Source organism: Athene noctua, chromosome 5 (assembly GCF_965140245.1).
Source record: "Athene noctua chromosome 5, bAthNoc1.hap1.1, whole genome shotgun sequence".
Classification (NCBI taxonomy): Eukaryota; Metazoa; Chordata; class Aves; order Strigiformes; family Strigidae; genus Athene; species Athene noctua.
The window spans coordinates 17749574-17776055 of record NC_134041.1 but is presented as its reverse complement, the minus strand read 5'-3'; the positions used below and the strand labels follow the sequence as shown (position 1 = coordinate 17776055).

The window sequence follows — 26482 nt, the reverse complement described above, 5'->3', positions numbered from 1 at the left end:
TATGTAGCAGCATTACCAGGAGAACCTTCTAGGCTTCTCTTAGCTTACACAAACTGAGACTCGCTTCCTTCTCATTGCTTACATGCCTCCATCATGCTTTCAAGCAAGATTCAGCAAAAACATTTTTTTAGATAATTTTCTGGACTCATCTTTGTGGGTTTTTTTTTTGTTTGGGTTTTTTTTTTTTTTTGAGCTGTGCTATGAATATTTCAGTTGTCTCAAGTAAGCATGAGCAAGCCAACATCAGACATCCACTTTTTCCTGACACCGTCCTTTTTTTTTTTTCCTTTAAATGATACCTGCATTTTGTGTATCCCTTTCTGTCCCACATACACCTTCAATACACCTGATTTAATTTTTTTAAGATCTTTTGTGGTGATAGCACCCAAACTTTATTAGGAAAGGCAGTTTCCATTCCAATCCTAACAGACCTATGTTTCGGTAAGATTCGGCCTGGAGTGATGGGGTGTTTTCATCAATATTGTCACATTGTACTATTGGCAATGACGTAATAGCTTGGCTAATTAAATTCTAGTAATATGCACTTACATGTCTGATCACTACTAAAGCTATTCATTTTATATCATTTTAATCTTTAAAATGTAACAAAAGCTATTTGAAATGAGTGGCTTACTGTAAATGAATGGACAGAGACCACAGTCAATAAGTAAAGTGCTCATTCACCAAAGTGCTTTAGCAAGGTTTTATTTTGTTAAAGATTTGAAGCTGGACATAGTGTTGAACTGAAGCCCATCAGCCATTCCCATCATTTATTTAGATTTACTAAATGATCTAAAAAGAGATTCAAATGCCAGCAAAAAAAGGTTGGGCAGAAGGACTACCAGGCTAGTCCTCAGCAATCGCACTGTCGTGTTTTCGATGCCACTGAAGACAAAATGCTCTGCATCAAATTATGTGACACACCATGTTACATCAAAACACTTTGTTTTATGTTGCTTTTAATGTGAATTGATACAGTATATGACACAGGACTTGTGTTGCCCCATAACAAGACCCTGGAATCAGAACCACAGAATGGTTTGAGTTGGAAGGAACCTTAAAGATCACCCAGTTCCAACCCTCTGCCATGGGGGTGATATGACACCTTCCACCAGCCCAGGTTGCTCAAAGCCCCGTCCAGCCTGGTCTTGAACCCTCCCAGGGAAGGAGCAGCCACAGCTTCTCTGGGCAACCTGTGCCAGTGTCTCACCACCCTAGAATGCAACTCAGTGTGTAAATAAGGTGCACACTTAGGTGATGCAGGTATTGGTTTGAAGAGCAACTGTATGGCTTGACATCTTCCTCAAACTTCAACAAGTTTCCTGTAAAGTTAACAACCGCTTGCTAGTGACCCGGAAGAGAGGAATACACAAGATAAAATAACTATTAGTCCACAGCAAGTAAGTTTTCAGGCAGTTTATTAAACATTATCTTTGTTTCAAAGCAGTATGCTGGAAGAACATCCAAATGACTTTCAAAGCTTCAAGGATAATTTTTGTGTTATATTTTAACAATGTATTTTATCACTATAGCTCGCTTTAAATTTGCTTCAAATATTAAACAGACACTGGCTATAGTAGTTAGCTGAATTGTTTATGGGATCAAAATCAAACTAAACGTTCAGAAAATTTTCAGCAAGAGATTCCAGTTAATGAAAGCACCATTTGTGATGTGCTAAAACATGTATACACATAGGTATTGCCCCATTTATCAGACATGAGAGCTAATTACCTCATCCACTGCTATATTTCTTCCATCCTCTGCATTTCAATTCCCAATATTAACACATAGGTGGTCAAGCTGACCATCGAATAGCCTACATGAGCATGAATGCATTAAATAATTTAATGTTAGAAGAGTTTATTAAACTGCCACATTCTAATCAGCATGCGTACCTGCCTTCATTAATCTTGCACTGGTCCATGGTGTGTCTCTACAGTCGACATAGAGTGTGCTAATGTTAATAGGAGCTCTTAACAAACAGGATCAGTTAATCAAGGAAAATTTACTATTAGCCACATGACCATGCATACTGAAATCTAATTACAATCAGATTTAACCTCTTCATTACTGTATTCATCCAAATATTTTTGTTATCACTTGTGATACTAAAGTATTCCAAACTAAGACATGATTATACTAACTTGAACAGGAAATACTTATATCAACACACTTTTATAAGAAGGGAGACTTACCTTTTGCAATGTTTTCAATGTATAATTTTATATGGCTTATATTTATTGCCAGAAGCAAGAAACCTAGTACCACTTTTTCTCATCCAAAACCTGGCTACAGGAAATAATTGCTAGAATGGAATGTTGAAAAATGAACTTCAGTATTCAGGATTAATTCAGATGGAATTTAGGACTTGGTAAAATGTCAGTTAGCACTGGATATGGTGGATATAATTTAGAATATACAGTGGTTTTAGCAGCTAAAGTGTTTTAAGCAATGTATTTCTTTCTGATATCAATTGAACCATACTATTTTATATCACTTGGCTATTTTCATTAGATCTTTGACTGTGATAAGCAATTAAGCTCCATCAGTGGCTGTGATTCTCTGAGTCTGTTCACAGAACGCAAGAGGCTGGAAGGGACCTCTAGAGACTTAGTCCTTGACAGAGACAGGGTGAATGGATATAGTTCCATTTTAGAGCTACTGATTTTTATTTATTTTATTTTATGTTATTTTATTTTTTAAATGTCCTTTTTCTGTATGCAGAGAGTAGACAGTATTAGTTCAGAGCAGAGAAGGTCAAGTCTGATTCTTTAATTAGGAATCTGCATGACATTTTGGGTGGAAGAGCAATGTATTTTGAACCATAATAGAGGGAAGGATTCTGAACTCCTTTGAATTGCTGAGAGAGTAATTTGCATCAGGAGTTTCTTGACTGAGAAACATACCTGCTTCATGGTAAAAAGTGTGGATTGAGTCATAGCAATGGCATTAGCTAACTTTTGGGTATGGACCAACCTCCAGCCTTGGGGACACTGTTGAGCCCTTTATTAGTCTCTGTCACTATGTGGCCTTTGCTGTCACTCTTCTCCCTTCAGCTCTTCCTCACCCCTTCTTCATTCTTCCTCCTCCTCCATTCTGCTATTTAAACTGAGTAACTTTTGCAAAGGAGATAAAGTCCCGAAATGGCTTCATCCTCTGGGATACCTGTTTGTTAAAAACCTGCCTTTTGGTGCATTTGAGTGGTAAAAAATGTATTTTTTGTGAGATGGGGTAAAAGTCAGCCCAAGACAGGATGGTAGAGCTGAGTCCAAGAAGTGAAATGGACTTGCTAAGGCAGATTTTTTTTTTTTGTTTGCTCCCTCTCCTACTGTTCTAACATCCTCTCTTTTCTCTTCTTTCTTGTCTTCTCTGTTACTTTAGATTTATTAGGTCCACGGGGGTTTGCATTTGCTTCCTTTCACCCCTAATCTTCTGTCTTTTGGCCTCTTTTCCTTCTCTCAGTTTCTTTTTGTATTTCTTTTTCTCATTTTGTAACCTTACTCTTGGACTACTCTTCTTACCTTACTAGCACCTTTAATGCAAGATGCATTGAAGCACTCCTTTGAGAGTGCATGAGTGTTTGAGGGTGTTTTATGCCGGTTCTGTGAAGACTTCTCTGTTACAGATAGGCCTTTTCATTATTGCAGCTGTAGGTTAACGTGGCTACTGTGCTTGATAGATGGAGCCTTACATCATACATAAAGCTCGGACAGTCGATGAGCTGGTAAGAACAAGGGCTGCTCTCCCTAACCTATCCTAGATTATCTAGTATCATTCTCTGTAGGGATAGTTCAGCTTTATCCTTGATGAAAACTGAGCAACCCAATCAACTGAACTTTTTATGTGTGCCAAAGACCAAATGAGTTTTCATGTTTGTCCCGTCACAGAAGCCACCTTCTGCTAAACTATACACTCTTTAAGGTATGTGATTGCATTTGGAATGAAGTCATGGCTGTCACCTAATTATCAGTTTGCTTCAGTATACTTACTCTGACGGCATCATGAACAGTACTTGTTGAATTTGGGGGAAAATGGTGCATTTTTAGGTCACTATCTAACTTGCAGAGAAACTGTAGGATAAAGAAGAATTTGACTACCATGAATGGGATGTAGTGCTGGTGGGATGTGGGAGAGAAGATTTATTCCAACCTAGCTGCTATGCAGTTATACTGCTTGTCTTTTCAGCATACTTTAAATTGTAACATATTTAGGGACTGTATTGGTATCTGGTGCTCTGAACAGCCCCAATAACATTGTCAGGGCTAAACAGTGGAATAAATATCACAACATAACAAGACCAAGATCTAATTCTTCATTAGCAGAATATCCTTCCTCTGCTCTGCTTACTTTTGTACTTTTGGTGCTTTCGATTGCAATTGCTGTGTAAATCTGACCACAAAGGAGAACACTGATAACTTGCTAAATGTACAAATCCAGCATGATAGAAGAATTTAATGCAATAGTATATTACTCAAACATAATGTAGTTTGGAAATGTCATATGATAATCCTACATAAAACCCTATTCATCAAAAGGCTTCTGCTGTCAGGTCATGATGATGCTTTGATTATTTTACACATTATTTACACTGGATAGAGTTAGAAGGCATATTCTATGCATGATTCAAGATGAAAAGTAATCCTTTAAAAGAGAGGGTGTATTCTTTGTACAGATGTTAATTTTGATCATAGGAAAGGGGGGAGAAGTACGAATAATATTGGTCAGGACATAACAGTATTTTGAAATTACTCTTAAAAAGTGAATGGATGTATAACGTGAAAGTATTTTTAAAAATTTAACACTACATTAAAGTATCTGCTTGAGTTCTGTGACTGGGAATTTGTAAGCTAAAGGAGATATGACATTTGCTGTAATGAAATCAGGATGGCTAGAAAAAATATCTGAAAAGGGCCTAGACTGTAGAAAAGAAGGACAATTCAGCAAGATTTGTGGCATCATATATCACAGGGTAATGCTGAGATCATAGCAGCTGTTTAACACTGGAAATGTGTGTTTATCAGTCCAACTGAATAAACAAAATCAAAATCGAAAGAGGTAGAAATGACATGGAGTCCTGGTGCTGTTGTGCTGACCATTGCTGAAAGGGGCAGGTAGTCTGTGGCAAGCAGTGTATGGGGGAGAAGTCACACATTCATTAAATTATCATTGAAGGGTGGTCTGAGAATTACAGCAAAACCTGTGAGTAATGAACGCTACAGATGACAGCCCACATTTTCACTCTGCTTCCCCTTCCCTTCCCTGCCCCTCCCTGCCCCGCCCTGCCCTGCATTTTAAAGACCATGTTTTTCTTCCAGCAGCTCCCTATTAGGAGTAGATGATGTGTGTTGTCCTTGAGATTCACTACTGCTCTGTTTGGATTCACCATTGCTCTGTGAATTCTCCCGGTTTCCACAGGAAAATGAAAAATGCTGATGTAATTTCCCCTCACTTTTAAAGTACCTCTCCAGATTCAGTGTTTCCCTCTGTCCCTGACTTAACAAGCAGATTCCTACCAACAAGGTGATAAATATTGATGTTGTATTGATGACGCTGAAATTATCTTTCTCTATAACGATTTAAAGTAAATATTCTTTATGTAAAAGTTCAATTTGTAATATGTATATCAGAAGACAGCGGTAAATTAAAATCATAAGCTTTACTTAATTATGTACAAGTGTTCCAGTGGTCTACTGCCACATTTTACTGAAGTAAAAAGTGTTTGCCACTAAATATTGATGCAGTTTTATTCCTTTTTTATTATCATGCTTGCTGAATTTCCTACACACATCAAACAGTAGAGAAAATAAAATGGGGCATAAACAGTTTTAGAAAATTAATGTTATAGGGAATTCGCTGAAGGAGCTGGAAGGCCAGATTAAAACATTTTCCAGACCTGCTGAGAGCTTATCTTAAAACATGACCAAGATAATTGTTTTATTTTCCTCTACTGAAACATCTGGAATAAGTTCCTAAAAAGATAAGAAGTGTATGCACAAACTGCAACTGCAGCATAGTGTTACACTCCCACATAGCTTTTCATTTAATGTGTTTCAACTACCACCTGGCCAAACAGAGAGGAAAATTTAGTAAAACATGTTCAAGCTCGATGAAGTGTTCAATCTTTTGCTATTCCCTACCACTCCTCACATGATTTGTCTCCTGCTTCTCTTTCTCAAGGGCTAAATGTTTCAGGGAATCACAGTTTCTAGTCAGCGGAGTAACCACAACAAAGCTCTTCTGGAAATGAAAACTACATCCAGGCTCTTCTGCTTTTATCTGTAAATGAAACACACTCTTGTAAGCCTGAATCTGTTGTTGTAGACTGTGATGTCTAAGTGAGTTAGGCGCCAATTTATAAATCTCATCTTGGAAATCCCATCTGAAGAAAATTATTTCCTTATTCTTTATGATTATATGACATTAGGAGATAAAAGTGTTTTCACTAGAAAAACTTATTTGTAGCTGAGATTTCCGTTAACGAGAGTATGATCAGTTTTCTACACTGCCTGTGATTTATATACTGAAGATATGAGTGGATACAGCTTGAAAATATAGAAACACTTGTATTCAAAGTAAATGATAATATATTTCAGTTTAATGGCAAACTGTGAGATGCTAAGGAGGTGCTTTTCAGACAGAAAGCTATATCAAGTCTTTTTGCAACAATATGATACAATGCTGTCAATACCAAATACATCTAGAAGCAGGAGTGAGATACTTTTCTGGTAGTTCATGATCACCTCCAGGCATCCCTTCTAGGAAAATCGTATGAGAATGATGCATGACTTGCAAAAACACACTTGCTAATTCTTAACAAAAGGAAAAAGGGAATAATTATCCAATTGTAACAAATGTATGTGTGACACAGACAGATAACTCACAGCTTCTTGATGCTGCAAACCTGGTAGCAAGAGAAGTAAAAGGTTGTGAAGACCTTTTGAATGCCAGTTTCTGAGCTATTCTGTCAGAATATCCTTATTCTGCTAAAATTTAAAAATCAAAGCTGAAGTATTCCTTACTGTGTGATCTCATTGCTTTTTAAGTCAGGATTCTGACTTCTACTCCTTCAAAATGAAGGACATGCCAGCAGCAATATAATATCTTATGTCCAGCTGGAAATTACCACCAGAATCATTGTTTCAAAGGTTTTTTCTTGGAATAAATGCTGTTTCTGTGACTTCCTCCTCAGCTCCTGAAACACTGTGAAGAATAAATGAATGAAGGAGCCCAGAAAGTATACTTTCACATCTTCTCCCCCAACCTTTTTATTCACCATTGGAAAGTTCTGATTTAATGATAACAACAAATTCTATACACTTACTTTTTTATTTTTTGGTAGTTTGCCAAGAACTGCTCAATTTTTTTAAGTCAATATTTAATTGCATTTCAAATATTTTCAAAACAATGTTTCAACATTTTCAAAATGTAATGATTTGATTTGAAATAATTTTCTATTTCAAGAAAATTACTTGACTGAGACAAAAGAAGTACCCAGTTAGTGCCGAAATGCTATCTAAAATTTGGATGTGGTCTAAACCAAACATTTGACTTTTTGGTTTGCTGAGCATTTTATATTTTGTTTGTTTTCAGGTCATTCCAAAATGAATCCCCTCTTATCCCCTTTCCTTGGAATTGCAAGTGAGTCTTATTTTAATTTTAGATAACCATCTTATCTATTAAAAAGAAACAAAGAGAAGAAAAGTATAGAGATAAGGCACACAGGAGCTACCAAGAGTAACAAATGTTCATAGAAGTGCATTTCAAAGAGTCAAAGACAGACATTTAAATCCTGTTTCAGGTCACGTGTTTTACAGATCTCAAAGGCAGGAAAGCTCTATCTTGACTCAGGGTTTTTCTGAAAGCTCATTCTTGGATCTGAGTTTTGAGATGATTATAATTCAATCAGATGATAATGGTCCCATCTGGCAATAGAATAGCAAGTCAGCCGAGACTGATGAAGGTGACATTTTACCTTCTCCATATTCTTCATTCAAGAGCTCAAAAGACCTATAAATTTGATATCCAGCTCTTCCTCTTCACTTCCTGGCAGTATGTCCGATTTTCAGTCCTTTCCTTTTCCCTTTTTTTGCTGAGACTATACCTACATTTCATCTCCTGATGAATGTTGTAAAATCTTGCTTACTTCCTCACTCTTCATAACTTTTCCCACCTTAAATTTGCTGCTTATCTGTGCTTTGACTTTGTAAGTGTTGTCTTTTCTTGCTTCTTAGTAGCCTTAACTAGAGAAGGAATTCAGTATGAGCTTTGCTGTGTCTATACCATTTCTGCAATCCTTTCCACACAAATGAGGAAAGCTTAACAAAGGTAGCTATGCTTTTTTAATACCAATGCAGACTTTCCCAACAGTAGCCTGAATGCCATTACTTGGCATTGTGTTGTTTAGACTGGCATTTAATATCTGAATACATTAGTACCTTGTGCTTAATTAAAGCAAACAGTGATTAGAAGTCTCATGATGCTTCCTAATTCAATACCGAGGTCTATACTCATAAGATGAGACTGTAACTGCAGATTTTTTTCCTCAGGAGTGAGGTTTTCATGTGTAGTTCCTTGTCTGTGCCATTTGCTTCTTTATGCCATTTTGGTTGTGCCTGTACCTCTGTCAGTAAGAAAACTGTAAGCCTTGGGGACAAGAAGGCAGTAAGGGAGAGAGGGTTTTAATCCAAACTGTTTTGGTGTCTCATAGATCATCCGCTTCCCTTCTAAACAACACCCAGTCTAAACATGAGGGCATGTGCATACAAGAGCAGGAAGAGGCAGAAGTAGTATGTTAGGGAAGAGCTAGGAACCTCCTAAACTGGCTTCATCACTAACAAAACTGACACCATGAAAGGATAATATATGGTAGGGAAGGATGCAGTATTTGTGGTCTTGCATGACTGGAGTTACAAAAAGCTTATCTTGCTGTAGGAATGTTCCATGTAGGATTCTTGTGTTATTGGTCATTGTCCACCCAAATGGTACACCCTTGAAGACAACAACTACATCAATCTGTAGCACTCTGCAAATTTCCCTGAGATATTTTCAGCAAGCTCTCCTAGGCTTTATTTTATGTGTGCTGGCAGCAACAAACATTGTAGCAGGTTTTTCTGTCTGACACCTCTCGCTCGTCCCGATCACTATATTTATCGACACACAGATTTGGGTTTTTTTTGAATCTCAACTTCAATCGTACTCATTTTATTATCTCTGCAGATTGCTTGGCACTAATCTGGGTTTGCTTTAGTTTGAGTTTTTGTTTTAATGGCACTTCAACAGAGATCACTAAGTTTCAAAAAAATAAACATACCTTCCAGCCTATCCAGAAAAACACATTGGAACCTAACAGAATAAACCTCCATTTTGTAGGGTCATCTGATGGATAAACAAAATGTATACTCAGTCCATACTTTGCTGGAATTTATCTTTACTTCTAACATCCATCCTTTGCCAGATTTTCTCATCCTCATTTTACTGAATGGTTTTGTTTTTTTTTTTTAATTCCTCCAGTCATCCATCCTATATATCCTAACAAAACTATGAGAGAGCATGAGTTTCTGTGCTGTGCATATGTGTAAAATAATTTGACCCACAGTGCTATTGGTTTGTCATCATCAATATTGGGCTGGGGGGTTCCTCTTTTTATTACCTATTTAGTCAATATAACATCATAACATAGACTTTTAAGATTTTTGAGGTGTAAAATACTTCTAATCCTACATATTTTATATTAACCTTGTGTAATGAAACTTGATTTTTTTCTAAGCAAAATATTGTAAAGACATTTTTAGTGTTGAGTCAGCAGCTCTGAAATGCTGAAGAAATAAATTTAGCATCATTCTTTCATTCAGACTCTAGTCCTATATCACTGTATCTGAATCTCTAGATAGGGGAGGAGGCATCTGAAATGGATTAGGAGTTTCTCTTTTGTCTGTCCTTTCTAAAGATGATTTTCAGAAAGGGGGGAGGATGAGTGCTTAGGCTATGGGGTTGCAAGTTCCACATTCCTACTCCTTCAACCTTTAGGAGATTGCTATAAAGATTGCCCTCCCTGTGCTTGGTCTTGTTCCCACACTCCTGCTTTTGACACCATCACCTGCCTACTCCCAGACTCCCCCTTATCTGCAGCAAAATGCAAATCTTGTTCAAATGACGATAGTGATCTCACATCAAGTAATAGCTATTTTGTTGCAAACCATCAGTCATGTATCCCTTGTGCCCAGCGTTGTCACCAGATACAAAGAATAGGCAGGTCAAAGCAGCTCTCTTAAAACTAAGACATCAGGTCAAGCCTAACAGTGAAAGCCTGGGTTCAGTAAACATTGTCTGAAGGTAAGTTGACATTTTCCCACTTAGAAACTCTCATTCTGTGTGTGCAACAGAGAGAAATTGTGGGAGAATAGAGAATTGTCCAAAAAGCAGTATTAGGAACAACATATCCAGTGCAAGTCTCTTCCTAACAGTAACTTTCCTGGTAGCTACTTAATGTCATTAAGTAGCCATGTTCACTGGGTATATCCGTACTGCCTGGTCTTCTCCTTTGCCTTCTTGCAGGGCATGCTGGTCAGCAGATAGCCCAGGCCCCAGCTGCCTGGGTGCAGGCAGCATGCTCTGTTAACTCCTGGCAGTGCAGCCTACGTTCACTCTTTGACTTCTGCCTGTTCTTGCTGCCGTGCTTGCAGGTCTATTAAGAACAGCAAGTGTCCTCAGCAGAGTTCAGGGAGCAATTCTGTGATTCTCAGAGATGACAGTAAGGACATTCCCCACACCCCATCAAAAAGCATCTGTCTGTCTCTACCACTACAAATCCCTCAATGTATGCTAGATACACCTGCAAAGTCTTCTCAATAGCACAAAGAGGCTCACTGGAGAGAACAGATTTTAGATCTGTGCAGCTTGTAGTTACCAAAATCTAGTTGCAGCACTTTTTCCCCCCCCTCCTCAATTTGTTTCCCTATCCAGCCAGTTCTGAGTGTGTGCAATTTTATGTCTGCTCTCAGCATTGCTGACAGGGTGGTGGACAGAAAGGGTATGCAAATGGAGGTCTTCCTCTAGCATCTTCCCAAAGAGTGTTTCTGCCATAAGGGAAAATACTTTATGCAAACAAAGAAGAGCTGCGGTTGCTTATCTCTGTTCAATATCAAGTAAAGTGGGGGGCTTTAGAATTTGAAACCATAGGGCCCATGCTTTCCATCTGATGGTTTTGTTCTGCTTCTTTATGTTGTATTTGACCAATGTGGCTGCATTTAAATAATCTGTAATGACAAAAACCCCATCTAAAATATTATTTTAAAATAATCAGATATAAATTTAGGCCCATAAATATAAGGGGAAAAACACTGCTTTCTACAGATCGGAATTTCCCATTTGGTAATGGCTCATTCAATATAATCTTCAGTGGGTTGTTTTAATTTATAAGGTTTTAGAAAGAATGCTGTTATCATACAGTCTTTTAAAATAATACCAGTAATATTATGCCATTAGCTAGGAGAAGAATGCCATGATTATGAAGTCTATTCCTGCCTAAAGGCAGACAGCCATATTTATAAATTGGTATGATCTCCTTGCTAAGTAGTTGTTCAGGTTTGCCTTGACTCACTAGTCTCAGTAGTAAGTGGACTGGTAATTTTACTTCTTTCTCATTTCTGACCATCTTGACCTCTACAATTTCTTTTTACATTATCAAACTATCATGGTATTTTGTATGCACTAAATAATGCAGAATAATTCTGTGTCTGTATTAAAATAGGAGACATTAGAGGTTTTTTATATAATTTTATTACTTCTTCTACTGTGCGTCAAAGTTCCACACAGAGTGCCTGTTTTTACTTAGGATTTTTTTCTTTTTATTAACCAGAACTTTTCAACCTTGTGTGATCTCTCTACAATTCCCTTTAGAATACATAATTGTGCTCGATCAATTTGTTAAAGGCTTTTGAAGTGTTAAAAAAGCTGCATTAAAATTATTTTCTTTCAGGTTTTATGTTAATGAACATAGGTGCTATTCAAAGCAAAGTCAGTGTGTCAAGGGAACTTTAACTAAAGTTATTCATACATAAACTAAAAAAGGAAACATCTTTAGTGGAGGAAAATACATTTAATGAGTAAGTGCAGCACACAATTCCTCCTTTCAAAAATGTCAGTTCATATTGAACCTCCATTCTAGATATCTTACAATTACTTTGTCAACAGAAGGTAGAGTAGTGATGGATGATACATTGGTTCTTGAAACCAAACTTTCTGTGAGTTACTTAGGCTGAAACTAAGTGCTTTTACATTCCAGTCTTATTGATGATAGTGGTTTTATATTTATCACCCTGTCATTTCAGTTGACTGTATCAGCCTCTTCAGTGCAGGAATATGGACACTAATGGAGGTGTGTCCTTAGTGCTCTAAAGGGTCACAGATTCATTCCACTAACACGTTCACAGCCCTGTTATAAGCTCAGAAATTGTTTTGCCATTTTAAACAGTAATCCGCAGCTGTAGCTGTACGAGGCCTGTGAAAAACAAGTTTCTTACTGGTCTTTTTAGACCATGCTACCTGTTTGACACTGAATATGCTTCTTTCAGCTTTCACTAATATAATGTTACTGTTTTGCAACCTGCCCTATAATAGTCAGAATTCTACCAGGGCCTTGGGAGTCCAGGATCAGATTGCAACATTTATTTATAAGAAATTCTGTCAAGAATCAATAATAGTCTTGGGTCTCAAGTTCCTTCTTTAATAATACTTTGATATGATTTGTCACAAGCTAGCCCACAGTATCCACCAGATTTTATTACTTAGCTTGCAGCACAGTCTCTCATCTTTGAGTCATGAGATCAGCCATGGGGAGACCTTTAAAAAGCTATATTCTTTACTGTTTGGTTATTACAGAAAGTCTATATTACTCAATAATATCTTTTATAAGGTGTGCTGTCACATCTTCACATAGATGTTTAACCTCGATGTAGATATACTGAATGCCTGGAGGCCATTTTAGTGACATGGACATTGTTTTTCATGATTGGATGCCAAATGTATCAACAAAAACAACAGAAGTTGGGCCTTATTTTCACAGCTTGGTAGTTCTGACTGAATCTCATACTAACTGTCGATAGCAACTAAGATTTTATTTAGAGTGTAGAGTGTAACATTTTTATTACTTGAAAGTAGTAGAAATTCTGTGAAAGCAATTTAGATTACTTTCCACTGTAATATCAGTTCCTTAGGTTCTACTGTGTATCTCAATAAACAAGATCCTACTGTGTCACTCGCATATTGTGGTTCTAAATATATAAGATTTAACTCAGACCTGAAATTCAGATAGTTACAGTTGGCATTTACTTATACAGGTGGTTTACAAAATGAATTATATGTTTTGTTGACTTAAGGCACAATATGCTTGATTCAATGAAATTTTCAGTAAAGTTTGTTAAAAAGTGCTTTGGGTGAATACAGTCTAATCAACCTGTGAAATTCAGATCCTGCTCTTTCATTTTTGTGAAATTAAGAACTGAGTCATCACAGAGGAAGACAGAGGTTTCCTCTGTGTATCTGGTGTGTCATCAGAGTCATGCACACAAGTAGTACCAGTAAAATAAATAATAAACACATTTTCATAAATGATGTTTTTTTTCCAAATGTGTATTTTGAAAAAAATATATGGTTATAATTTTAAATGTATTAATTCTTAAAGTTTTCCTGCTAATAATAGGAATTGGTTATTGTGTACTTCTCTGTATTTGAAGGCTCTTTCAATTTACTATGTAACCATGTTGTTAGCAGAGAAGGAAACCTTTAGTTAGGTTTTCGAGGTTTTTGGGCCTGGCACGTTTTCTTCAGGATAGAAGCACGCACATTTTTCAATACTCCTCGTAGTGAGTAACTTAGAAAGAAGTAGATGTGGTGAATTAATATTAAGAGATTCTATCTCCCTGGTTTATAAGTTTTTGAAGGCTGTCCCAGTAAAACTTGTAAAGCAGGTAGGGCTTTGTGAAAGCCAATCTTCATATATAATAAAGTTACATGGCCTGTTTTAGCTCAGAGCTAAGAATACAAAACTATTAATAGATCCATAGAGGGTTGTAATACACATACTGAAAAACAAAAATAATTCTAAATTCTTTATTAACAGCATAGTAAATTTTGAATTACAGGAAGACAATCTTGAATTGACTAGAAATTTCCAGTGCTTTATTTTGGAAATGTGACATTTTAATGAACTAAAGTAATTCCAAGACTAAAAATGCATGTTGTTTAGACAAAGATTTTTACCCTAAAAAGCTACTAAGATTCTCTCCTTAATGAGAATTTAATTGATAACTGGAGATATTTCCTTCAAAAAAATTGGCAAGTTATCCTAAAACAAAGAGTTTAGTACTAGATGCAATCTAAAATGTAGTATTCCCATAATACCTGATACACTGTGTTAATTTTGCAAATTGTTCCAATTTCTGGCAAGAGCCTTGGAAAAGAAGTCCTCAGGAAATACAGCAACGTGTAGTATTCAGTTGTGGTGTTCTTTTTCAGGCACCCTAGTCAATTAATTTTGAAATATTTAGAAGGTTGTTGTCTAATTGTGTCTCTGATGTTTGATTTATATTGAATGGGTGAACTAGAAAGATGAAAAATAGGTTTTCCAATGGATATTTTAGAAAAGTTAATGTACCTGGTATCCACGGGGAGTTCATATATATGCACACACATGCACATGCATACACACACACACACATGCACATGAATATACATATAGAATAAACAACTAGTGAAGCAATTTTATTTACCTTTTATAGTTTTAGAGACATATGTAACATAGTCTAACTTTCAAATATGTAAATAATCTACCTGCAGGTAGAATTGACTTAAGTAAGAAAATACATTTTTTAAAAAAAAGAGACATTGAAAAAGAAGCCTGGAGTAGTCTAGTCTATGGTAAAAAAGAAATGGTATAAATTAGATCTGGACTTGAACACTTCCTGTGTAAAATAAAGGAGCAAAAAGATCAGGAAAACTGAAGCTTAAGGAGTAAGAGGTGGGCCATTTCAACGTTAAAGTTAGAAAGAGAGAAGTGATGGAAACCTGGCTTGCTGCCTAAATTTCATAAACTAAACTGTGCTATAAATTTATGAGAGACAGAGAACATGTTATCCCTAGACCTGCTTTTCTAGCTTGACCTCAAGTCCACAGTTGAATCTCTCTCATCAGAACAATTCATTCAGCCCATACCTTGCTCTTTTCCTTAGAGCTGATATTGCCCTCCCTGAGGAATGGACAGAAATATGCCCACTATATGACCAAAATGCAGATGTGGCCTATCATATGATCTGATTTATATCTGCCACATCCATGCTTAGCAGGTATTTGTTTTTTTTCAATAGACTCCTCTGTACACATTTTAAGAGAAAGGCCATTTAGCTGGCCTTCAGTGCCTGCAGAAAAGGATTTGTTATTAGATGCATCTAGAAGGCTCCCCCTTACAAACAGAAAAATATTGTTTTCTAACATGGCTATCAGCTCTGCCACACTCTTGGTTTTCATTGTGCTGAAGTTTCCAGCAATCTATTGACTATCCCTTGAAAAAGAGCATGACACATGCTTATTTTTTGCATATCTTGAGGTAGTGCACTAATAAACAAGAAGGAATAGAATAAAGAATGCACCAGTTTTAGCATTTTAATAGTGTAGTATAAATGTATAAGCGGATACGTGCATACTTTTTAGAACTAGCAGCAGAGACAATCTTTTCAAGTTCCTTCATTGTTACTGGTTCTAGAGACTTTTACCAAGGTACTCACTCCAATGTACAAACCTGATCAGACTAACTCAGATTCTGTGCGTCTTTTTTCCTTGAGCCTTGTGATTTAGCAGTCAATCTTGACATGCCATTGTCTATTTCCATAGTCAGTTAGCTCTAAGATAATAAAAGGTTCTGTAAAATCCCTCAAAATTCAATGCAAAACAACATGCATGGATAATAATTGGGCGAGCTTGATGATACTGTGAAATTTATTGTTTACAGGCATCATTAGTTTTATTGGTAGCAGGCCAACTGTGGCAAAGGTCTATTTAGTGTGTGATAGGAAAGCAAAGGAAAGTGTTAACTTGGGTTTTGATCTTATCAGCTTCAATCACTTCCATAAATCTGTGTTCTAGAAATGCATCTAAGTTTGTCCTAACTTTCCTGGGAAGCCCATATTTCCCTCTAGTCCCATCAAAGTTCACTTTATTAACCCAGGAGTTATAGGTTTCAGCAGAAATAAATTCTTTTAGCAGCAACAAAATGTACTTGTCGAGCTTTCCACCAGATTCTCTGAAAATCTCATTCTTTTGTGTAGGAGCCACATTTTGTATGCTTACCTCTGGCAGCTGCTCTTCTGTAGTACATTTGCCATCTCCTGTACCCACATCCAGACTGGTAATACTCATGTATTCGTCAGCTTACATTTGTATTCACATCACCTCACTTGGGCGTACAATTCACAGAGGTCAAAAGAAATAGTTGCCATTTTTTTTGACCAGAACTAGGACATCAAAAAAAGAGCACAGGAAAAGACAGGTTTTATACTCCTGAGCATTTGCAAGAATACTGCATGGTGAGGGAGAAAATAAAACTGGATTTGCCATTGAAGAAGAATCCTAAATCCTGCATATTCATCCTTGGCTTTCAACTGAGCAGAATAATCATAGTTTAGATAATGGCTTGTTTGCCGTTCTGTTCCAGTTACACCTCATGGAAGTATTCAAGTTCGCCTTCTTAGAAGTAGAAAAATGCCTCTGAAAGGGTGATCCTCCTGAGCAATCTTTTGATTTGCTTCTTTAGCAGATTTACTTGAATTTGCCAGATCTGTTGACTGATCTTTTTGATGTTTTCTTAGAAATCTGGATGTTGCCTATGTTATGTTTGTAAATGTTGCATGTATATCTCTGTAGCTGTTATATGGCTTCTAAAGGGCCACTTCAGAGTTAAATCAGCTGTTCTGGCCTTAGATCTGAAGAACAGCATCAGTTAACAGGTTTTGACACTCTTAGTAACAGGCAATGGCTCATCATTTTTGAATGTTTACTTTCTCTAATCTGAACCAGCTTGATCATGAGGTGAGAGTTTGGCCAGGACTGCAGGGAGACACTTTCAAATTAAGAACTTGAAAGGAATTAGAAGATAATCCTCTGCTGAGCATCTGCTCCCCAATAGAACAAAGTGTGGGAGAGAAAAGAGACCAAAACAAGGAAACCTAATTTGAGCTGTTTAGTCTCCTGAAAGTAAGTGTAGATATGTCTTTAGCCTTCTTCTATTTCTAGCTTTTTTTTTTTTTTCTTTTTTTATTGCTATGATATTTGTGGTATTCCTGTAGCTAATTCCATTTCTCCCTCCAAATATTGTGACATCGTGATGGTCACAGAGGGAATGGATGGTCACACCTACATTGCACTATGCTGTAGAAAGCAATATAGCTACAACAGCATGAAGCTGTATACTTATAGGGCTGGATTCCCTCCAGAATGTAAGAGAGCTCATTTAAATTTAGCTCCAGGATCTATATATTACTTTACACTGTTCTATGACAAAACATAAACCTAGCACACCCTGCGGGGATTAACATGGTTGATAATCAGGCATTTCTGTAACATTATTAGCTCAGTCTAAAAGTTTCATTGTAGGGAACTAGAAGATATGTGAGTTTGAGTTGGAAAGAGGAGAGACTGGGATGAAAAGGACAGCTTAATCTCTGAGCTTCAACTGTGAGTACTTGGGAAGAATTAATTCAATACACCAGATATGACCTGAAATGAAGATTATCCTTGTGCTTACTGGGACTCTGCTGCATGATGATTTTGCATTAGGTTGTTCACCATACAGAGAAACATGGTAATTCTTAACTCCTCCTGAAAGGAAATCACTGTATTAGGATGCTAGGAGCAAAGTACTGGAATGTGCACTTCCAGTAACTCATTCATTAGCACTGAACATCTAGAGAAGGAACATGCTCACTGCACTCTGACAAACTCAGACCATTTGGCAGGTTCTGAGGCTTTTTTCAGGCTGGCATTGTGACATCATGGGCTGAGCTTTTAACCTTGCCCACAACATTTATAATATTTAAATTGAAAGAATACATACTCCAAGCAGGACATGTTCCCCGGTTTGTGCCAAGATCTAAGCCATGCTGTTCCTCAGGACTCTGAACACTGGAGTGCTTATTAATTTTTTCCTATAATTCTTAATAAAAGTGTATTTCAGCATGCAAGCAACAAGGGCCTCTTTGATAATTTACCCTCTGCAAGTTCAAAAACTATGTTAGTGAAAGGAACTGTCTGCCTTATATTTCAAAAGTAATGAATTCAAATTCTGTTGGGATTGTAATTTTATTAGAAATTCTGCATATCTTCTCTTATTATTTCTGGGTCAAATGGATCATTATATTGATTGATTAACACTTAATTTGTTATTATCCATAAGTATTCAGCAAATAATGAAAATACCCTGTCACTTTGTTAAAGAATGAATAAAAGAGACAGCAGTAGGTTACTTTTTTAATTAATTTTTTGCATACATGTAGATCAACCTTATATATCTCTGGAGCTTTGGTTGTCCACTCAAACATCTGGCAGGAAAAGCTGGGTAGTAAAATAATTCATATATATATTTAGTAAAGCCTGCATTTTTACCAGTGTTCATTGTAAAAATAAACAACATGCAGGGCAGTAGGGTTTATGATAATGCTGTAAGTTAATAATCTTGAGCAACAAACTTTTGATGTTGCCATACTAATCAGGCATTTCTATAGCATAATCAGCTCAATCTAAAAATCAAAAATCATGCAGCTTCATTCTAGGTATTAGAAGGTCTGTACTTTCTAGGTGGAAAGAGGAGAGACTGGGAATTTAGTTGTATTTTTTTATTTTTATTTATGGATTTACAGTACTTCCTCTTCTAAACTTACAACTGATTCTCCTGGATTTGTTAAACACATTTTCTCATCACTTCCACTAACTGACATCTCATACAACGTAGAAGAGAGAGAAGCACTGAAACATTCAGTACATGTAATGTGTGTGTACATATATATGATACCATTAGTTACAAGTCTTGAAGGAAAGACACTGGACTTTATTTTCAAACTTTCTTAGTGTATACAAATCAAATTGAAGCTTATAAAAGCTGAAAAAAATTCATGTTTCTGAATATTGGGACCATTTTTCCCAGTGTGAGTAGTCAGCATCTACCTTTAAGAAAACCTGTACATTAATTGTTCTGTGTCTTAGCTTGCCAAACTACTGTCTGAAGTAGAAACATCCTTGACATGATATAAGCCAGAGCTCATAAGAGAAAGATACTCTTTTTTCTGTCACAGTCATCTTACATGGAACAGAGTTAGATGCATTATAGGTTAAAATTACTGGTTTATATATTTTATCGATAATGCAGTAAGTATCAGGCATATCAGTATATATCATGTATTTTTTTCTACTGAGCAGGTCTATGAGTGTGCTCAAATTATACCACAGTGGGTTGTTCATCATCATCACCACCAATAAATGTGGTGGTTTTGCACATTGTATCCCAGTTAGCTATATCTTTTCACCAAGACAACTCACTGTTCCTCTCTGAGAGTATTCCATGATGTGCTTGCACATGGGACTTGTAATTACTTCATATGTCTCATAAATCCCTCCACAGTATCCTTGACTAATTACAAGTGAGCAAGCTAATGTATTGTGGTTGGCTCTGAACTACCCACAGACTGGCCAGCTGAGAGGCCAGTAGTCAACAGAACTGTTAAATTTTCAGTTGAAAGACTTTATATCCTTAAAGTTTCTACAGTGTTGCCCCCTTCTTAAAGGAGGAGAACTGACAGATGGACAAAGGAGTAAACAGTGCAGTTACATATTTTATCCTTTGGAAACCAGGCTACCAGGCTATAATGATACATAAAACTTCACTCACAAAGTTATGAAATATCAAACAACACTCACAGTTATGTGACAAACACCACTCACAAAGTTATGAAATACCTTATAAATATGAAATATCTTATGAATATAAAAGGTGAAACTCTGATTTATGCCAATAATCCCTTCAAGCACTAATGTTTATCTAATAGATTCAAGCCACCAAAAATTATTGCATATGCTACAGAAAGCATTATAATTTGGGATTCACCTGTGCGATTATATCAAAGCTAAAATTATTCCATGATACTTTGGAACATTCCGTGTTGGTTGATACTACGTGCTTTTAACTAAAAGCTTCTCCTTTCACTTTACATCAACAGAAGTGGAACAATTAATGCTTCACAATACAAGAGAGGCTTTTGTTCTTGTTTAAATTTTTGTACCTTAGCTTGAAAGATATCTTGAGCTCCTTTGAAGTTTTCCTTTAATATACTGCACCCAAGCCACTTCTTTATGAGAGCCTCATTTAACTTTTACATTTTAAAGATCTTTCAATGTAAGCCCAAATGTAACAAAAGAAAGTGATAATTGTTGAAACAGGCAGAGTTGTTGAATAGTGTAGACACTGAATCTTAAGGAAGCCACATCCTGGAAGCATCTTGTGCAACTCTGGCTCTGGCAGGTAGGTCACATCACATAGGATTTGTTTCATGCTCTAGACAAATGTTTTCTTGGATTATTAATCAAGTTTAATAATTCATAGAGACCCCAATTCCACATAGCTTGTGTGGCTCCTTGCAGAGAGCCCCACTTGGTGCCAGTGGCATTCCCTCAGATGTCTGCTTGTGCAATTCTCAGATGCAGACTTAAATGCCAATTCTCTGTGAAGTCAGTAGTTAGACTTCTATGGATTTCACTGGGCATTGAACTGGACTGTACATTCCTTGATAAAGGATTGAGTTTTCTCCTCTCTGCATTTGAAAACAGCTACCACCCAGCTGATAATACAAGAATGACAACTGAAATGCTGATTTCAGATCTCAGTGAAGCCACTTAGGACTGCAGGCAGAAGGTCAAGACAATCAACAGTGAGGAGTGCAGGATTGTTTGCAGTTAATCCTGATACTGTCCTGGCACTCGCAGTGACTATATAGTGGTTCCTGCCCAACAGCCAAGTAAAGAATTTAGTAGAGCCTGCAGAGATTGTGAATGTTTTCATATTCCTATTTAATTCCCTGAATTCCTTGTAATTCCTGATAGTCATTGTACGGTGTATATAATTTACTGTATTAGAAATTTGCCATTTCAGATTTCTGATGACTGCCTGGCTTTGAAGCTCTGATGCTGTCATCAGACTTCATCAGGAATGAGCAAATGTTGATGTCATACTGTGGTTTATGAGCCACAAGCTCATCATGCCTCTCTTTCTGCTTGGTTTTGTGCTTCTACTAGTGTTGCAGGAACTCACACACCATTTCAGACCTCTGAAAGTCTAATTCTCATGCACCATACTTTTTTTTTTCTTTCTTTCTGATCTGGGGCAGATGTACCTTTCTGTAATAATTTCATTAACACTTTGGAATAATGATGCATTAATTAATGCCAGATTACAGTGGAAATGCTACAGAATTACACTTTATATCAACATTAATGCAAAATGAGTTCTTCCTGGATAATATTTCTTACACGGAATACAAAAAGAGATAATACTAATTAGACCATCAATTTAAATTTACCATAATTTCAATACATGTCACTTACCTGTTCTGTAGCACAAAACCTGCTGTTCTACCATACACTTTTGCTGCATTGATATCAGTATGGCAGCCAGACTGGGAGTTATATAGTACACTCCTGTACTATAATCCTGGGTTTGGTGCCTGCGTTGTGAAGGATTGAACTTTAAAAATCAGGTATAGGCTTAATAATGTTCTGACGTAGATCTTCTGTGGGTAGAGAAACTTCACTGGCAAAAAAATATCCTCACCAGAGGCACAGGGTTTTGTATCGTGCATGGCAAATTATTAGACTGTAGCACACGATTCAGGTTATTCTAATTCTTCCTGGCATGGCCCAAATTTTCTGCTGCAAATGCAACATCTGCAAAGTCATTCTTTTGTGAGCATTATTATTTTATCTGCTTCATACCAGAATGTGAGACAAATAAGAAACCAAGATTTCTATTCCCAAGTAGCTTCAGTCTCAGTAGTGTATTCTCACTTTCAAGAATAAAATGTTTTATTTAATGCACATCTGATTTCACTTGCACTTTGGTGCTTTTTTCTTTATATAACCATCACCTAGATGCTGCCTCTTGTGCAGGCAAGAAAAGAGGATTAAAAAGATAATTCTGAAATGCAAGGCATGAAAAAAAATAGCCAAGATGATTCAATTTCAATGAACATCCAACAAAGCTTTTCTTTCCATCTCCCCTCCTGATTCTCTCGCAGTCTGTGTGGAACCTGCAGGGTCATCAGAATTTCAGGCTCCTTGCTCTTCAGCAATCAGTGTTGAAGACCAGTAGAGAGTCAAGTCACTAGAGGCCAGTCAGTCTGGCTTGCAAGCCTGATGTTCATTTGAAATTCCCCAGGTGTACAGGGAGTTAGCTGCACTTCAGTCCAAAATAAGTAATGAAAAGTAGTCAGGGACCTGGAAGACTTGGCTGTACCAGCATGCTAGGAGTTTGAGTTCTTCACCCACCATGAAGAACTTTGGAAATTATCAAAGGAAATTTTTTCATTTTCCAGAATGCAATCTTTCAGAATTTGCTGCATGGCGAATTTTAAGATATTTGGGGATTTTATTCCAAATACAAACAACACCAAATTTTGAAATTCCCTATGAAACAGACTCTGCTCAGCTGTAGTTGCTTTCTTCAGACACTGAAATATTCTTCTTTATAGAAGTATTTTACTCAGTAGATTTTAATTGTATTCTTTTATACTAGCCTTTTGCACAAATTTTATTATATAGAATAGAATGATTTAGTTCAACACAGAAAATGCCAATGCCCTTGTAGAATGTTTTTGCCAACAAGGGGATTTAAAGAAACACTGGCCACTTAGCAGATCAGATTAAGAGGCAGTAGCTGTGAAGAACTACAGAGTGGTGACAGAGTTCAAAGAAAACAAAACTCCGTATAGATGGTCCTACTTTATGGAAAAATATTTCAGCCTGGATAGTAGCTTAGGAAATTCTTTTGCTGGCACATTGTGTATCTTCCAGAGGGGACTATTCTTTTTTTATTGACATTTTGAGTGAAATGTATGTCATGAAAAGAACAAGCAACTTGTATCCAGTTAAATGACATTAGCCCTAAAACAGGAGTTGTGTGGGATTCAACCATCACAAATCTACACGGTACTCTGCACCAGAATGAATTTCACACATTGTACTTTGGCTTTAGTGTACTGCTTTCTCTGGAGAGTACCATTCTGGTCTCTCCACCACATGGGCAATTCGATTTAATGCAATAGCTCTTCTCCTTTGCAGAATTTATATGAAATTTAGAAAAGGTCAGGTATGTAAATCTGTGTGATTTGTTTTATGAAACTACCTCTTTATTTGGGACAGTTCACTATAACTGGACATCACTGCCCAGGACTGTTAAAAGAATATGTAGTTAGGGGTAACAAAGTGAGCAGAGTTTTGAAAATATGAAGAAAATTTACTTTCTGAGTAGCTATCTGTTAGATACTAGAACAGACTTTTTGGAGACCTAAGCCCTCGTCATTAGATGGACTTACAACTCAGTGCAGAGTAGACAATGTACTAGAAGAAAATATAACTGCATGGACTGAACTGATGTTGATCCCAATGTTCTGGAATTAAGAAACCTGAAAAATCTTTTCTATCTCTAACTTCTGTGAGGACTGACAAAGAAGGTCTTTTGTAGATCAGGACTCAAGCAAGTATATTAAAATGCTCTTGTATAGTAAAACAGTCTTGTGCTGAGGAAGTTTGCTCTGTGCCAATCTACACTGTGCTTTCCCATCTCAAGTGCAATTAATCTCTTTCACAAGCAATGAAGTATGTTCAGAAAAATGTAAAGGAAAAAAAAGTGAAGATTATTTTTAGATTTTATATGTAACATCAACTAGAAACTAATTGGATTAAATATTTTAGTACAAATACAGCACTCTTCACCAGACTTTCTGTTTAGGTTGCCAGTTTATGTGTTTTTCTCTGTTTAAGTCTTCATAATGTCTTTTTTTCTCATTAAGTTATATGGTCTCAAAATGAAGAACTCTTATTCTTAATTTTTTAGATGATTTTAACCCTTCACTGCTAAGAATGGAGATACAAATAAAATATTTTAGCTGGACAACTATCTGATAGTGCTGTGTTTAGTTGAAACTACAAATTAATATCTACAGGGGACAGAAACAGGGTCGGATGCCTCCCTTAAAGACAGCATCTTTATGGAACATAAAAATCTAAATGTGCAGATGTCAGAGTTAAGTTCAAGTATTTAAGTACTCACATATTTAAGTACTAGGGTGTTTTTTTTCTGGCACATTTCCATCCTTAAATCAGAGGTGGAATATTTGTAAGGTGGTGACTGATAGAGGATTTCAACAGCTTTCCAATGTTAACTTTATGTTTAAGGCTTCTGCAGGACATCCTTCTTCTATGACAGCACCAGTACATTGGCAACACCTGCCTCTTTCCAATTGACCACACTTGTTGACACTTAAGTGCATTGACAAATCAACCAATAACCTTCTTCTGGTTCTCTTTTTCATCTGCATTAGTACAGGTAGCTCTGTGCATAGAGAATTACGATATACAATGTATACCTTGTTTAAATGTATTTTATTTAGTGCCAGACCTATTTCTGGTCATATTGCTTAATGATACCTCTAACTCAGAAAGGACAATTCTAAGAAAATAAAGCTTTTTTGTCTAACTTTTGAATAATTCCATCCCCAGACCATCCTATGAGTTATATGTATTTAAATTTTGTCCCAGAATAGTAGGACAGTTCATGTTTATGTCATGTTCGTCTTAATATCAACTCTCTGTATTTATGTCTATGAAAGAGAAAAGAGCTGACTTTACAGGTTCTGCTGGTAGCCAGAAAACATCGTACCCTTACCACAGTGCTGCATGTTGGAGCACAACATCAATAATACCAAGCTAATTCCAAAGGGGATAATACATCCACAGGGAGTGGGGCAGCAGTAAAAGGTTGCTAGCTTGGATTGTGAAATCAAGAGATCCACAGTCAAGTGATGCTGCACCTGAGTTAGTACATCATCCATCTTGATGGTAGTAATTAATCAGGGACAGCGCGGCACTGATGATGCTGTGCTGCTTCCAGTCCTGCTGCATTGGTACATCCAAGTGTGGTTGCAACTAGTTCAGAAACCATTGCACAGATGTTTGTCAAAGCCAAGACAAATATTAATATCACCAGAGTTACATGCTCAAATTTTACAAATCACTACTCAGGCACATTCATCAGAGCTATACTATGTAGCTTGGCTAATGACTATTGAATATTTGAAATATGTAAGTTCAAAAGCAATGAGTAAAAACTGCAGCAATTGGAGAATGTTGAATAAATTCAAAGAAATCATGATCAGCTCCTGGATATTTAGTAAACAATAGTTTTATAAGTAATTTGCTATGCATTGTTTATTCACCTCTAATAAGTATCATACAGTATAAATGGTATTTTTATTTCAGCTCCTAGACATAAAATGATCTGTGGAAGCTAGCTGAGAGTTTTGCAAGCGTATCTGAATGGAGAATCAACTGAGGTAAGTTGGAGTTTATGTCCCTGAACATATTGTATGATCAGAGAATAAGGCAGGGTTTAAATATAGATTGAAAACCACAGGGTATTAAGTGTCTAGGAATATTTTACCTTATGGAGTTGAAGTCTACAACTAAACTTAACAAAGAGGTAATGTGAAATACAGTGAAAAAAATAATTGCTGGGTGGTCTCTGCCACATACTGTATTGTGTGGTGGAAAAGGCTGAGAGCCATAAGAAAGATATTGGGACCAAACCTGACATACTGTATACATTAAACATCTTACTATTTACCTTCTGAGAAAAGTTCTTTAAGGAACTCGTGGGTTTGTTAACAAAAACTTTATGGCATTATACGAAGCCCAGAATCTGGGATGAAAATGCTAGTGTTAGCCAAACCTTTAGGTGGAGCAAATTTTCCAGAGTTACAAAAATATTGTTTTTTTGGGAAGCCAAGGAATGGATACCATATAAGTGGATCTCAGCCCATTTGGATAGCCTTTGAAAAAGCACAAACATTACTTTTTCATTTGTTCTCATTAACAATGGTGAACTGAAAAATGCTGAATGCAGTACTGAAAGACATGGCTAAGTAGATTTTGAATCATGAAGAAAACACAAGGGAAAATGCAAAATGAAAACAAGGGAAGTCCTATGAAACAAAATGAATGTAAAATTTGTTTTCTTGATTTTTTATTCTTAAGTGTCAGGGCCCTGAGGGCACCACCACACCTCAATGGCCCAGATCAGCCCCTTTGGGGCTCCCTCATCCTGCCCAGGGGCAGGACCTCATTTCAGATGGCAGGGCTGTCAGCCCTGCCCCAGTGAATACACAGGAGGGCC

General features: G+C 36.7%; 1 long non-coding RNA gene across 1 annotated transcript in view; it reads left to right on the top strand.

Moving 5' to 3' along the window:
• LOC141960666 (uncharacterized) overlaps positions 1-26482 on the top strand; it is a 255631-nt gene that overhangs the window by 209283 nt on the left and 19866 nt on the right. The window contains exon 6 of the long non-coding RNA XR_012633680.1: positions 25570-25643. This is a non-coding gene — a long non-coding RNA (uncharacterized LOC141960666). The remainder of the gene's footprint in view (positions 1-25569; positions 25644-26482) is intronic.